General features: G+C 57.0%; 1 protein-coding gene across 1 annotated transcript in view; it reads left to right on the top strand.

Annotated features, from left to right (window-relative positions):
- Positions 1–7,895: 7,895 nt before the first annotated feature.
- The window catches only part of Arhgef10l (Rho guanine nucleotide exchange factor (GEF) 10-like), a 132,798-nt gene continuing 124,945 nt past the window's right edge, over positions 7,896–15,748 (top strand). Inside the window, exon 1 of the mRNA XM_005409810.2 lies at positions 7,896–8,008. The gene's annotated coding sequence lies outside the window, so the exon portion shown is untranslated. The remainder of the gene's footprint in view (positions 8,009–15,748) is intronic.

Raw genomic sequence — 15,748 nt, 5'->3', positions numbered from 1 at the left:
TTTTTTGAGGCAGGGTCTCGCTGTGCAGTTCAGGCTGGCCTTGAGCTCACTTTGTAGCCCAGGCTGGTCTCGAACTCGCAACGATCTTCCTGCCTCGGCCTCCCGAGTGCTGGGATTACAGGCGGGCGCCACCATGCCCGGCCCTTTTTTTTGAGACAGGATCTCGCCAAGGGACTAAGTTGCCCAGACTGGACTTCAGCTTTCAACCCTCCTGTCTCGGCCTCTTTTAGTGCTGAGGTTACAGGCGTGTGTGCCGCCACGTCCACCTTTGTGCACATTTAAACACTAGTACAGGCAGGAGGCTCCAGCACCTGGGCAGCCCTAGGTCTATGCAAAGCTGAGACGGGGCGCATGAGAGCCCGGGGACAGCCCAGACCTGATGAGTCTCAGCCTCGAGGTATATCCTTGCCTCTTAGGTTTTTGAAGCTCCCGCGCTCACCTGGGTGATGTGCTCCGCGTGACCAGCAGGGGGCAGCAGATGCCCTGGGGCTCATAGATGGGGACGTTGCAGCTTCTGGACAGAATTACCTCCCACCGCCCAGCAGGGGACGCCGGAGAGCGCGCCTGCTATGTCCTCTGGTCACCCCGCTTCCACCGCACAGTGGTTGGCTCTTCTTGGTTCTCCCCGCCGGGGTCCCTGCGGCCCTGGCTTTGCGGTTGGACTACGTCCCTGCTCTGAACTTGGGATTCGCAGCTGTGAGTGAGTGGGTTGGACCACGTGGTCATCCGGGGCCCCTGAATGCCTTTCTGGGCGGCAGGCTGCCCCCCGGGTTGGCGCAGGACCTTGAGAGGGACTCGGTGTTCTCTCCTGGAAAGACTGACAGCACCCCTGAGAGGAGTGAGCGGGACTTAGAAAAGCACCGGGCACTTCGTAGGTGGCTAACAGCTTCTTCTTCCGCTTTGCTGGGGGATCCCCGAGTCACTGGTCCCCAGGGCCCTGGGACAGCTGAGTGCTGTCCCTCACCTCTCCAGCGTGCAGTTCCGGGACGGCCTCAGGGGCTCCCCGGGAGCGAGGAGCCCGGCGGATGCTCAGCAGGTCAGACTGTGCGCGGACTGCTGACTTCCCAGGCCTCGGAGGAGGTCGGGGCTTCGTAGGCAGAGCCCCGCGGGCACCCCGGGCACCGTCCCCCGGCTTGGTGCACGGCCATTGCCCACCAGACTGTCACGCCGGCTTCCAGTGTCCGTGTCCGCCTTGCCTTACTGCCTGTGCACCTGGAGCCTGCCTCAGTTTCCCTGGCCCCATATTGCAGTACATCAACCCCCGGTGCGCAGTCAGCCATCGTCTGGTGCCGCTGCTGAGACCCCAAGCCAGGAAAGGTGTCTGGGGCCTGACATCTGCCCAGCTGGAGCCAAAGCAGCAAAAAGTAGAAGCTTCAAATCCCAAGCCCACCTCTTTCCCTGGTTATCATGGGCAACGCTCGTGACCCTCCAGTCCTTCCTGCCAGGCTCAGGTGAGGGTAACCCCGTAGTACACGCGTGGGGTGAGTCCCGGTGGTGAGGTGGGCAGGGAGCGCGCCCCAGAAAATGCCAGTTGCCACATTCTCTATCCCGCCAAGCACTGTCCCTTAGATGAGGGTTCCCCACCTCTGTGCCACCCACACACTGGGTCCTGGCCTCACCTCAGGAGAGTCTCCAGTGTGGCTAGGGCATCAGAGCCGCGGGCTGCAGTGGAGAAGTTTCCTCCTATGCTCTTTTCATTCCATAGGAGGGATTGAGCCCAAGGCCTTTACCCTGAGCTAGATCCCCAGCCTCTGTAATTTATTATTATTTATTTATTTTGGGTTTTTTTTTTTTTTGGTATTTTTGAGGCAAGGTCTTGCTATGCAGTTCAGGCTGGACTTGAACTCACTTTGTAACCCAAGTTGGCCTTGAACTCACAACGATCCTCCTGCCTCAGCCTCCCGAGTGCTGGGATTACAGGCGTGCGCCACCACGCCGGGTTATTTTGGGTGTTTTTTGAGACAGGGTCTCACTATTCCATTCAGACTGGCTTTCGAACTCACTCTATAGCTCCAGCTGGCCTCAAATTCTTGGCGATCCTCCTGCCTCAGCCTCCCGAGTGCTAGGACCACACGTATGTGCAACCACCCACATCCAGCTCCAGGTATTTCTTTTTTTGGAATGGGTGAGACAGGAGGATTGCCAAGAGTTTGAGGCCAGCCTGAAATGCACAGTGAGAATTGTTCCCCATAGTGTGGCTAACACCGCTCTAAGTGAGGCTACCTAGGCATTCACTTCTGCTTTCTTTTTTTTTTTTTCTAATTTTAATTTTTAATTTTTTTGTGTTTTTTTTTTCCAGTACTGGGAATTGAACTCACGACGTTGTGCTTGCCAGGCAGGCGCTGTGCCGCTGAACTAAATCCCCAGCCCCCACTTCTGCTTTCTTAAATCTATTACATTTATTTATTTGTTCAATAAATGTTTATTAAGGATGTCCTGTGTGCCGGGCACTGGGGTAGGCGCTGGGGATAGGAGTGGCTCAGACCTGCAGGCTCCTATTTTTGTGGGGTTTGCAAACAATCGAGGGCAGAGATAAAAATCTAAGTAAACAGCAGCTATATTACTTAATTACACATTGCAATAAATGCTTCGGAGGAAACAAACTAATTTGCTTATTAACACATAAATGACCCGAAGGTAAGCCCCAGCCTACCCTGCACCTGAAGGGTTTATGCAGGACAATAGCACGAGCCCCTCCCACCCCCTAATCCCGGGCTGCTCGCTCCATCCCCAGCGTTTTATATGCACGAGTTCAGTCACTCCTTACTGTCGCCTTCACAGGACAGCATCTTTGGCCCCGTTTTACAGGGTCGAGTGGCCAGTGGCTCACCCGAGCCGCGTGGCGTCCTGAGGAAGCCGGGTCCCCGCGCGGGTCTGTTTGATCCGCCCTGCCGTAATTACAGACCTCAGCACCTCCGCAGCTACAGCATTGATTGTTGAGCCACCAGCCCAGCCTGAGAGCTCTGAAGTCTCTGGGCTGGGGGCCACTGGAGAGTGTGACCACGGTCCCTTTCCAGGGTGCCCATCTGAGTGGGAAGAGGGGGTGCAACAGCCCTGAGCTCCAAGCTGGCGCAGCCTGGTGGCTTGTCACATGGCAAACGGGGGCTGTGGCATCTGTCTCAGGACACACTGGCCGTGGCTCGGCAGAGAGCCGCTGGCCTTGATCTTGTTTGCAAAAGCTGGGTGAGAACCATTGTCCGGGTTTGGGGCCCCTGCTCTGCATCCACAAAGCCCCCCAGGCCCAGCGCGTCTTGTGGCCTTGACCCCGTACTTTCAAGGCGGAGGCTGGCAGTCAAGGAGAGGACCCCACGCCCAGAATCTGCCTCCCGTGTCACCTGTCACCCGCAGCCTCCGTCCTGTTCTCCCCGGGCAGAACCAGATTCAAGGACCCGGATTCAGGCTGGGCTCGGTCACCCATGCTGGTCATCCCAGCGCCCCAGGAGGCTGAGGCAGGAGGGCTGAGAGTTTGAGCCCAAGCTGCTGGCCTTGCCCTGTATGTGTGAGACTCAAGTCCAGTCTGTAGCACTTCAAAGAAAGAAAGAAAAGGAAAAGGCATAAAGACCTTTGCCAAGTTCTGGGATGCTCCCACAGGGCCGGTGGGTGGCTGGAATCCATCCTATTCCCCCAGGAACTTGGGGTGTCGGCGGCCTCTCCCCAGCTCACAAGGTTGCAAAACAGGCTGTGGTGCCGCCATGCCCAGCTCACCTTTGTTTTTGAAGCTGACCAGCGTTCCCGGGCAGGTGCACCCCGTTCTGTTCAGCTGTTCATCCCCCGAGGTCTGTCTGCCTGAGTGGCTTCCAGCTTTTGGCTGCTGTGGTCCCTGTGGGTAGCGTTCTTAGCTTGCTCCTCTCTCTGCACCTAGGACTGGCTTTCCCAGCCTCTCTGAGCTTGCGCAGAGGGCAGCCACCTGCCGCCAGCAGAGCCCCAGGTCCCAGTTTCTGTGACAGATAACGGGAGTGTGTGCAGCCCTGAGACGGCTGCGCTGTGTGCATGCAGCACTTGCTTAGGTCCCTTCTTGGCAGCAGGAAATGGTTCTTGCCAAGGAAATGGGAGAGTAGTTTGGGACTGGACAACCTCTCCTCGTAAGAAATGAAGCAGTGGAGGGCTGGGGATTTAGCTCAGTGGCACAGCGCCTGCCTGGCAAGTGCAAGGTCGTGAGTTCGATTCCTGGTACAGGAAGAAAAACAAAAACAGCAAAACAAAACAAAACAAAAAAGAAATGAAGCGGGAGGTGCAGTGGCACACGCCTGTGATTCTAACACTCTGGGAGGCCGAGGCAGGAGGATCACAAGGTCAAGGCCAGCTTGGGCAATGTAGCGGACTTAGTCTCAAAACAAAAAGGAAAGAGCTGAGGATGTAGCTCAGTGCAAAGGCCTTGGGTTCAATCCCCAGTGCTGAAAGAAAGGAAGATAAAAAGAAAGAAAGAAAGAGAGAGAGAGAGAAAAAAAAAATAAAGAGAGGAAGGCAGGGGATGCTCTCAGGTGGAATCATTTCCTCTGGACTAATCTGGTTTCTCATCAGGGGGTTGGGAAAGACGCCACTCCAGTCGCTCTAGCCCTACCCGTATGTGAGGTCCAGCGGGCAGAGGCCAGCCTGCTGCGGGACGTCCTTCAGGGCACAGGGTGAGACCCAGCGTAGAATCCTCAACTTCAAGGTGTCAGGAGCTGAGCTGAGATGACCAATGTGGCCAACCGGCTGGGGCAGCCACCCATCCCTCTAATGCTTCCTGAGTGCCTTTTTTTCCTGTTTTCGTTTGAAACAGGACGTCACTATGCAGTTCAGGCTGGCTTTGAGCTCACCACGTAGCCTAAGCTGGCCTTGAACTCGCAGCGATCCTCCTGCCTCAGCCTCCGGAGTGCTGGAATTATAGGTGTGTGCCACCACATCTGGCTATTGAGCATTTTTTGGTGCTGGGGCTTGTCCAGGTGTGGACTGGTGAGGACCCAGAGGTAGAAGGGACCCAGCCTCCCATGGTGGGGAGGGGTGGCTGGCCTGGCACACAGCAGGCATCAGATGCTCTATCTAATCAAATGCAGCCCTGGAGGAGGAGGGAAGCCTGGCCTATTACTGCATTTATTTGTTTAATTTTTTTTTGGTACCGGGAATCGATCTTATGACCTCAGGCTTGCCAGGCAGGCACTTATGCCGCTGAGCTACATCCCCGGCCCTATTACTCTGTTAGACCCTGTGGCAATGGTGGCAGAGTGGGCCAGGGTGTGAGGACCTGGGAAGGGGCTCTGGGGCTTTGGGTGTGCCTGGTTCCTGGTTGAGCACCACTTCCAGCTGCAGGCCCCTCACCAAGTGCAGGGTTGCTCGGGAAACCTGTCAGGCTGCAGGGAGTGGGAAAGCAAGGGTCCCCACGCCTCTGGGAGTGATCAGCAGTCAGGGCAAAGGAAGTGGAGGAGGGCTGAGCACTGACACATTCTTATAATTCCAGCTACTCGGGAGGCTGAGGCAGGAGGATTGTTTGAGCCCAGGAGCTCAAGGCTAGCAAAGGTGACATAGTGAGGCCTTGTCTCAAAAAAAGTAAACATGTAGTGAGTGGTAGGTTCTGTTACAGCCAATGTTGAAGCTTTCAGGCTACCTGGCTCTGAAGGTGGGGAGTGAAGGGGTAGGAGAGGAGAAGACCCCAAAGAAATACACAGAGGGAGGCCTGGCTCCGCCCCTGCACTGCTGTGGGCCCCCTGACCTCCATGTCCACTGACCTTTGGTGCTGCAGCTCATGGAGTGGAAGGCCCAGGTCAGCCCTTCCAGTGGCCAGAAACAAGGAAACCTCTCCCTGCCCAGCGTGCTGGGCTCTCCTTGCAAGGCCGGGACCTGGGGGCCAGGAACTGACCCTTCCCTCTGCTCCAGACCCAGGCCTGGTGACAGCAGCGGATCCCCATGGACCCTCAAGGCCTGTTCGTATTCCCATTCCACCGCTGCAGGCTCTTGTGATCTTGGGCAAGTTTCTTTCTCAGAAGCCTCAGTTTCCCCTCGGCAGAAAAGGGGAAGCCTTAAACTGGGCGTGGTGACACACACACCTGTAATCCCAGCACTCGGGAGGCTGAGGCAGGAGGATCATTGCGAGTTCGAGACCAGCCCGGGCTACAAAGTGAGCTCAAGGCCAGCCTGAACTGCATAATGAGACCCTGTCTCAAAAAGACAAAAAAAAATTAAAAAAAAAAAAAAATTTTAAAAATTAAAAAAAATTTAAAAAAAAGATAAGAAAAAAGAAGAAAACAGGAAGCCTTGTGGGGAGGTGGACGCAGAACGGCGGGGGGAGAAGATTCCGTCAGCAAGGCGCGGGGCCCGGCGGGGGCACGGGGTGGTGGGTCGGGTGGCTCTCTCCGGCACAGCTCCGCTCAAGTTTCCGCTTCTGCTCCGGGCCCGGTGTGGGTTCCGGTGGCCCCCGTGGGCTCCACCACTGCCCTGCTGCAGCTGCCGCAGTTTCTTAAACTATTATTTATGAAAACAAGTCACGCCCAATGGCTCGAGGGTTGGTGTTGGTGGAACCTGACCGGAGACCCTGGGGCTTTTATTGCTGGTGTCCTAGCTGGGCTCTGGGGTGCAGCTCAAATGCCCCTGCCACTGGGGCTGTGGGTATTTTGGGGCCCCAGGCCAATCTGCCTCTGGATCCCCATCCTGGCTTCTGCCAGGCGGGCAGAGTGTTTAGTGTTTAATCCCTTTTTCCCGGTGTCCAGAAACCTGTGTTCTTCAATTGGGATAGCTGGACTCTGAAGGTGGGGAACACAGTACATGAAAGAGGTGGGTGTGGCGGTCCATGACTGAACTGCCAGTACTTTGGGAGGCTGAGTCAGGAGGGTCAAAAGTTTGAGCCCAACCTGGGCAACTTAGTGACTTAGTGAGATGGTGTCGCAGAATAAAAATAAAATAAAATTAAAATTAAAAAAGGGCTGAGCATGTAATTCAGTATGAAGGCCCTGGGTTCAATCCTCAGTACCGGAAAAAAAAAAAAAAAAAAAAAAAAAAACAGATAAAGCCAGGCCCCTCAGGGTCCTGGGGTTGGCTGTGGTTATTGTCTATGCCCTGGAGCCAGGAGTCCTTCTGTATAGTCTCATCTCTTAGTTAATTTCTTAATTCATTAATTTTTTTAAGATAGGGTCTCATTAGTCCAGGTTGGCCTTGAACTCCCTGTGTAGCCCAGGCTGGCCTTGAACTCGCAGCGAATCTCCTGCCTCAGCCTCCCAAGTGCTGGGATCCCCACCATGCTCCACCATGCCAGGCACCACACAGTCATTCCTTTCTCGGGACGGCCCTGCAGGTCGGGCCCACTATCAGTACCCTAGTTTAGTAAGGAGGTAACTGAGGCCCAGGAGGACAAACACTTGCATGAGGTCATGCAGAAGCTCTCGAGAGGGCACAGACTCAAACCTGGGTCTGTCCAACTTCCATACATGCCCACTCCTTTCTCCCTCCTCTGGTTAAAAGGTATCTGGCCCAGCTGGGCATAGTGGTACACACCAGTGATCCTAGTTACTCAGGAGGCTGAGGCAGGAGGATTGCAAGTTCCAGGCCAGATCTGTCAAAGTATAAAATTTAGAAAGGGGTGGGGATTCGGCTCAGTAGTAGAGCATTTGCCTGTTACCATCCCTTCCCTGTACCTGTGCTCTGTGCCTTGTGCCCGGGGAACAACTCGGTGGCTGTCATCCCGCCTGACCCCCGATCCTGCCTTCCTTCCCTCTCCTCCTCACTCTCTGGGCCTCACGGCCTCACCGAGGGATGGCCCGGGCTGGCCCAGCCCAGTGCAGTAGGCCTGCCTCACCTGCACCCAAGGGCCACCTCCTGGCTTACCGCTCTCCCGCCCTCTGCCTGCCTGCACACCTGTCCAGCAGGTCTGGCAGGTGAGTGACTCACACCCGGGCGGTCTGTGTGCCCGGGCCACCTGGGAGCCAGTGTATCCGACCCTGGGCTCCTGCCCGCTCTGCCAGCTGTTTCGGCCGCAGCGCCTTCCTGCTGCGAGGACGGGGCCCTTCCCTGAGGACAGCGCTCGGAAGCACACGACCAGGTCGGCTCTCCCTGCTCACCACCTCTGAGCCATGCTGGCGCGGGCGGATCCCTCAGAGGGGATGGTGGGGTGGTGGGGTCCCTGCCGCCCTTGACAGCCTAGGGATCCAGCCTCGGGACACCCCGCTTCTGCCCAGGTGGCACTGGGACATGGGGACACTTAGGGGCGGCCCGGGGAGGACTGTGCTCTGCGGCTGGGGCCGAGCCTGGGGCTGGCGGGGCAGGCCAGGGCACCGTGGGCCGCCTGGGCGTGCACGTGGTAGGGCGTCCCTGTTCCCTCTCAGGTCATGGAGTTTGAGGGATGTAGCTCGCTAGGGCCCCAGGATGGTTCAATGCGTCGTTTCCCAGCTGGGTAACCAAGACTCTGGGGAGCAGAGTCAGAGGCACTCGGTGAACCCCTGCCCAGCACGCCTTCCTTCCCGCCATGCCTGCTTCTGCCTGCTGTTCCCAGCTGTCCCAGCCTGGCAGCCCGCTGCCACCCCGTCCAGCCCCATCCCTTCCCACCTGTCCCGAGCCTGCTGTATCTGGAAGGAGTAACACGGCCTGCGCAGTATTTCCAAGCCTATGGTCCGACGGTATCTTAAAGGTCACCCAGCAATCCTGGCCGCGAATCCCGGCAGGTGGTAGGTCATTCAGCTATAGCTTGAATACCTCTGGTGACGGGGAGCTCACTGCTGTTGGTACAGCCTCTTAGATTCAGGGCCAGTGTCCAGCAAATGATGTTAGGGTCTTCGCTGGCCACTTCCACTGTGCCAAGTATTTTGCTAAAAAGTCACAGCATGTGCATTAACTCACTTAATCCTCTGACCCCCCTTGTGAGGTATTATTGTTTTGTTTTGTTTTTCTGAGATGGGGTCTTGACACATAGTCTGGATAGGGTTTGCACTCATGATCCTCCTGCCTCAGCCTCCCAGGTGCTGAGATTACTGCGCCACCTGCCCAGCCCAGCAATATTATTCTTAATCGCTTAGTTGTAGTTGAGGAAACAGGTGCAGGGAGGTTAAGTGACCTGCTCAGGGTTCCAGAGCTCCAGAAAGGGGGGCAGGGATTCGAACCCAGCACATCTAGTTCTAGAGTCCTGCTAAGTCCTAAGCTCCCGCACCTCCCTGCTGCCATATGGAGGTGAGGCTGTCAGGGGCAGGGCCACTGTGTGGGGGACTGGGGTGACTGTGTGGCTGTCCAGCTAGATGGCCTCCCGGGGGCCTGGGTCACAGTCAACGCAACTGTGACCTTCACCCCACCCCACTGTCCGGTCCAGGCCAGGACAAGCAGTGAGGGGGAGGAGGGGCCCGGGGTCTGTACAGCCCCTGCACAGGACACAGGCGGGGTGGCAGGCGTGGCAGAGGGGGCCTGGGCCTGGGCCTGTTTTCTTCCTCCCGTCGAGTCTGGGCGGCCTCCCGTGAGCTCCGTCTCCACGCCTTGCTCTTGGTGACCAGCAAGGGCAGTGACTCATCCGAGGACTTCACGGTTGACAAAGCAGCCCCGTCCTGAAGCAGGATCCGCCGTCCCTGTAATGCCTGTGTCCAGGGGGGAGAGGCAGAGGCTCCGAGGGTCACACAGCTGCGATGGTGCACTCGGGCCTCCCTCCTGGCCCCAGCAGAGCCCGCCCCATACCCAGGCCGGCTTCCCCTGCCATGCTGTTTCCTCCGGGAACATCTGGGCGGAAGCATCAGGACTGCCGAGGCAGGGCTGCCTCGGCTGGGATCCCCGGCTGGGGTCTCCTGAGGTTGGCCTGGGGGCTGCCGCCTCTCTCCTGTCCCCAGGGCTGAGTTCCTCCCAGTGGGCTCTAGGGGACTTGGGGGTCTTTGGGGAGTGACTGATGTGGCCCTCTTCCCAGACCTAACAGCCAGAAGTCTAGACAAGAGTCTGCCATCGCCCCCTCCAGGCAGTGGTGTGGACAGGAAGTTGCTAGGTGGCCCCCCAGCACATCCCACTGACAGCACAGTAGTAATGACGGGGACACTGACTGCAGGCATCCTGCTGTTCGCCAGATTGCTATTCCTTGTGCGTTACCCTGTGCCCAGAACCCTGCATGATGGGTGTAGCGGGTTTGGGCCTCCTGATGCCCTGATTTCACACACAAGGAAGCTTGGGCTCGGAGAGGTGACCACAGCCGGTCAACCACACAGAGATCATCAGTCACAAAGTTGAAAGCGCCGTCACCGGAAGTCACGCTCCCAGGTCACACGTCACACTCAGAGCGCAGCCAGGACAGCGCCTGGCTTGGCTGAGCTCTGGTTTGTTCTCTTCCCATGCAGTGCCTCTGGGCTAGGCTGGGGTGGGTGTCCCCGGGATGCTGGTTTGTCCCCAAATCCTCTCAGGGCCTGGGTTGCCTGTCTGGTACAGGGAACAAGCCTTGGTTCTGTGTCTCCCTGAGGCTGGGAACAGTCATGGCTGGGAAAGCCTTTAAAACCTCCGGCATCTGCATTTGAGGAGGTAATTACCCAAGCCCAGCCTTGGGTCCTTCTGCAACTGTGAGAGCCCTGGCATTTAACCCTCAAAGCCAGTGTAGAAGCTGGAACACAACTGCACCCACGGTAGGGAAGCTGAGACTGAGCTCACACCAAGTGGCAGGACTTCAGCACTCTGGGAGGCTGAGGCGGGAGGATCCCAAGTCTGGGCAGGACTAGGAAGTATCTGCAGGACTAGGAGCTGCAAGCTGGCATTTGAAGGGCCTGACTGTCCCCGAGGTCCGCAGAAGTGAGCACCCCTACCACAGTGGAAGCTCCTTGGGGAATGGGGGTCTCCCAGGATACCCAGGTGCCAGGCAGTGAGCGGGTTTGGAGACACAGTTCTAGATTCCAGAGGCTGAAAGAGGTCCCTTGGAGTTTAGCTGGTGCATCTGAGGCAGGTGGCTTGGTGCTGCCACCAAGTGGGTCCCCGGCTCCAGCTCAGGCTTCCTCTCACTTGGCTCCGAAGCCAAGCAGGGAGCCCCTCCCCCAGCCTCGGGGCTGGGAACAGTGGCAGCCCTTGTTCCCAGGGGTCAGGAACAGAGGCGCTCTCCCAGCTCTGCGGGGATCCCCGTCCCTTCCCTCCTCCAGGACCAGCGGGGACATGTGATGCCCCAGCGAGGGAGGAGCCAGCGGGGTCAGAGGTCAGCCCTGCCCACTCCTCCCCAACAATGAAATCTGACCAGCTGCTTCTCTTTGATCAAAGAGGTTCTGGGTGGGTGTTGGGGCTGGGCCGGCCTGGAGCCCGGAGGCCACGCTGCTCCCTGGCGTCCTGTGAGTGCCACGTGTGACCTCAGGCAAACCGTTGTTCTCCCTGGGCCTCAGTTTCCCCTCTGGGAAAGGCAGGGATTGGCTTGGATCAGCCCTGCAGTCTGTGGCTTGCTCCAGTGGATGTCCCCACGCCAGTGGGTGAAGGGCGCACTTGGACAGGCGTGGTTCACGTCCTAGCTCCGTGTCCCCTGCTGGTGTGAACGTGGGGGGCTCACGGGTCTTCCCTGTGCAACTGTAGATCATGATTCTGGGCTCAGTGTAATGCATGAGGGCTGGGTTCTCCCAGGGAGATTGCTAAGCCTGGCGCATAACAGGTGCTCAATAAAGGAAAGGGGTGCCTTGGACCCCAGGCCATCCCGACACCCCCAGTTCTGGCAAATGGAGAAGCAGCGTGTCTCACCCTGCAGTCTTGGGCCACAATGCCGTGTTCCATTCGGATGAACAAGGTCTCCACTAAGGGTGGGGACAACGTGTGTTCTCTAATCTTTTTCTCTTCCTCTCTACTTTTGTTCTTTTTCTGTCCTTTTTTTTGATGTTTTTGGTTAGGGTCTAGCTGTGCACCCCAGGCTGGCCTTGAACTTTTGATCCTCCTGCCTCAGCCTCCTGAGTGCTGGGTCCTGTCTTCCTGAAAGTTGTTCTGGAAACTCCAGAACTCCAGTTGTTCTGCTCTCCTGGGGCCTCAGGGTCGTTTCTTGAGTCTTGCCTCTTCCACCAGAATCTGGAAACCACAGGCTGTGCTTAGGAAATGGTGCCTGATTGCCATGGAGCTCCCCCCAGAATCCAGCTGGCTGAATCCACTGATGAGAATTCAGGAAGGAGTAGGACTTGGGGCAGTGCAAGCTCTCTCCTGGGGGTCTCTATAAGTCTGGGAGAGTTCCAGGGAATGTGTTGGGGCTGATGCCAACCAAAACCCGCAGTTCTGTTCCCAGGTCTGCCCTGGCACAGGGCAGGGCGCTTGCTGCAGCTGACACAGGGTCTGATCCCTGCCTGGATTCAGAGATCGGAGCTTGGGGCTGAGCCCGTGTGCGATATGCAGTTCCCTGGCCTCTTGAAGCCCACCACACACAGGATGCGCCTTTTCTTCCTGTCCCTAAAAACATCAACATACTGTCTCTTGCTTCCCAGGAATCTCTGCCAGGGGATTTTTCACTTGTCAGAGAAACTGCATCCAGCTTCCTCCTTTTCCCTGAGGTGGTAGGTGGCTGGGAGTGGAGAAGCCTCTTCAAATAATAAGTTCTGTTGTTTTTATTTTTTGGGGGGTGCTGGGAATCGAACTCAGGACCTTGTGCTTGCCAGGAAGGTGCTGTGCCACTGAGCTATATCCCTGGCCCTTCTTTTATTTTTAAATTATACTCATCCATCCATCCATCATCCACCAATCCACCCACCCATCTGTCCACCCATTGGTCTATCATCCACTAGCTACACTTTCATGCATTATCTTTCTTTCTTTCTGTTTTTTGTTTTTTTTGTTTTTGTCTTTTTTTGAGACAGGGTCTCGCTCTGCAGTTCAGGCTGGCCTTGAGCTCACTTTGTAGCCTAGACTGTTCTCAAACTCACAATGATCCTCCTGCCTCAGCCTCCCGAGTGCTGGGATTACAGGCATGCGTCACCACGCCCAGCCATGCATCATCTTTCTATCCATTCATCCATCCACCTATCCATTTGTCCATCCATCATCCATTATTTTCCTTCTTTCTTTCCTTTCCTCCCTTCCTTCTTTCCTTCCTTTCATCTACCCATCAATTTCTCGTTCATCCATTTGTCCATCCATCCACTGCTCCTTTCATCCATCCAAAGACTGTTTATTGAATGCCCATTCTGTGCCAGGTCCTATTTTCTGTTTTTGTTTGTTTTTTGAGACAAAGTCTCACTGTGTTGCCCAAGATGGCCTGGAACTCATGGAGATCCTCCTGCCCCAGCCTCCCGAGTACTGGGATTACAGGCATAAGCCACCATGCCCAGCCCAGCCAAGCCACTGTCTTCTGGATCTGACCTGGAAGCGGACATGATCCTGTGCCTGGGGCAGGAGGCTTGATGTTACAGCAGAGGCGAGAGATAACCGCACAGTCCCATGGCCTGGTCTGCCGTCTTGATTTATCAGCTTCCTCATCTGGAGCAGGGATGACAATGGCACCGTGTGACTTCACAAGATTACTGTGACTGGATGAGAGGAGACAGGCAAAGTTTTGTGCGGTGCCTGGCATGTAGTAGATGCTCAGTTAGTGTCAGCTGGGATGATGATGGTGATGGTGGTGGTGGCGGTGAGGTCACCTACACAGGGCCTGGCTCTGTCACCACTGTGCTGGTGAGCTGTCCTTGGCAGTAGCAGAGGTAGCAGGAAGATGGTGCCATGGGACTGGCCCCAGGCCAGCTGCTCGGGGTGGGGCAGCCGAGGAGACACTCACCTCCACAAAGACGCCTGTGTGCTGGCCAGGGCACTGGTGTGGGTCTGTGGGTCTCTCCAAGGGGCCGTGCCCCACAGTCACCTATCCGGTTTGCCTGGCTGGGAGCCACAGAGTCTTAAGGAGAAGTGAACCGTGAGTTGTGGGTTCAGATCCCAGCTCCGCGCCGCAGTCTCCAAAGGCACCAGGGCCAGGTATCTGAGGAGTGCCTGGAAGCTGGTGCAGACAGCGAACCTGGGGGACCTGGCCCCCATCCCTTGCTGTGGATGGGCTCTGGGGGAGGTCAGGAAGGGTCCCCGGGGGCCCCTGGGAGCTGAGGGGGGTGGGCAAGCCCTGTAATTCTCATTGCTTGTGTGCCGGGTCTGCAGTGGACCACTGCTGTGTCCCTCTGTGCCTCAGTTCCTCGTGTGGGGAAGGACTTGCTCCTCTTAACCCAGAGCCACACGGTCTGGAGGCAGCAGCCTTGACTCTGGATTCCAACCTCAGCACCCCACTGTGTGACCTCAGGCAAGTCACCTATCCTCTCTGGGCCTCAGCTTCTTTACTCAGAAAGCAGCACAATTCACTGTCCTGGCCAGGAGGCCAGGGCCTCAGTCAGTGGGAGGGACGGGTCACAGCCTCCACAGGGGCCGGGGGAGTAGACGTTGATGAGCACTGGGGCTGGTCCAGAAAGCCAGTCTATAATCCCCAGGCCGCAGCTTCTGGCGCAGCGCTAATGGGAGTTTATGTGAAGGACGCAGTGGACAAGGACCCATTGTTCCGAGTGGGGATGGTTTTATGACTCTTAGAAAGCGTCTTTCATCTGGGAGAGCAGGGAGCTTATGGAGGCTCCCAGCTCTGGGCGGGGAAACCAGGAGCTGATGAAGGTCTCTGGGGCACCAGGCACTCCTGCCACAGCCGGGTCAGGCCGGAGGGAGCACAGCCCCTGACCCCCGCGTCCCGCGGGCTGTGGGCCTGCAGCTGCCGGCCGCCCTCCTTCCCAGCCCGGCCCTGCCCTCCTGGGAGCCTTCTGTCCAACCCTGGTCCCCAGCCTGGTCTGCTTGGCATGGGGGAGGCTCCCCCGCCCCCTCGTCCGTCTCTGCAGCCAGCGCCACCTCCTCTTCATCCGCACGGCAACTTCTAGAACAGCCTTGAGCTCTGCCCCTGTCAGCTGACCGGCAGCTCTCAGGCCCAGCAGCCCAGCCTGGCGCTCGAGCTCTGGGTTGGGGCGGTAACCTGATGCTGGCCAGCAGCGTCCTGTCGCCTGTCCTTTCTGGTTCCCTGGCCGGCACCCAAGCTGAGAAATCCAAGCCCTTGGCTCAGCAGTGGGTGTTGTGGACGTCCCCAGCTGGCAGGGCGTGCCCATGGACCCAGGGCCGGGCTGACGGCTGATGGTCTCTGTGTGCTTGCAGCCCCTTTGGGCCACGTTTACCCTGGCAGTGACCACCCCTCCTTTTTGTTTGTATGAGACAAGGTCTCAGCTGTGTAGTTCAGCCCCACCTTGAACTCGATGTGTAATCCAGGCTGGCCCCCAAAGTTGAAGTATCCTCCTGCCTCAGCCTTCCAAGTGTCGGGATTACAGGTGTGCTACCTTCTCCCCTCACCCCCTCCCCCTTTCCCATCTTAGGGGACGCACAAAGGCTGAAGCAGGATGCTGGGCTCCCTTTGCCTTTGCAACTCCCCTTGCAAAGGGCTAGGTGTTCCCACCGTTCTATCTGTGACAGTAGCCAGGGAAAGGCCAACACCTGATGTTAATTCCGCCTCTTGCCATTGGCTGCTTTGTGTTCAAAGGATGAATATGCACCCGGTGTGTCTAAGCTGAGGGAAGTCTGTGTAAGGACAGGTTGCTCTGTGGGCGCTCAAGGCTGGGACAGGGCCTATGCCTCAGTTTCCTCATCTGTAAAGTGGGGAGGAAAACATTCCCTTTTTTTTGGTACCGGGAGTTGAACTCAGGACCTTGAGCTTGCCAGGCAGGTGTTGTGCTGTTGAGCTACATCTCCAGCCCTGCTACTTTTATTTTATTGTGAACATGCAGCTTGGACCTTCTGGGTGAGCGTGTTCTCTCCCACTTTCCTCTCCAGCCCCGTCTTTTTGTTTTGTTTTTTTTTTTTTCTTTTTTTGAGACAGGGTCTCGCT

Source organism: Chinchilla lanigera, unplaced genomic scaffold (assembly GCF_000276665.1).
Source record: "Chinchilla lanigera isolate Chin_1 unplaced genomic scaffold, ChiLan1.0 scaffold00126, whole genome shotgun sequence".
Lineage (NCBI taxonomy): Eukaryota > Metazoa > Chordata > Mammalia > Rodentia > Chinchillidae > Chinchilla > Chinchilla lanigera.
This window is presented reverse-complemented; position numbering and strand designations above follow the sequence as displayed.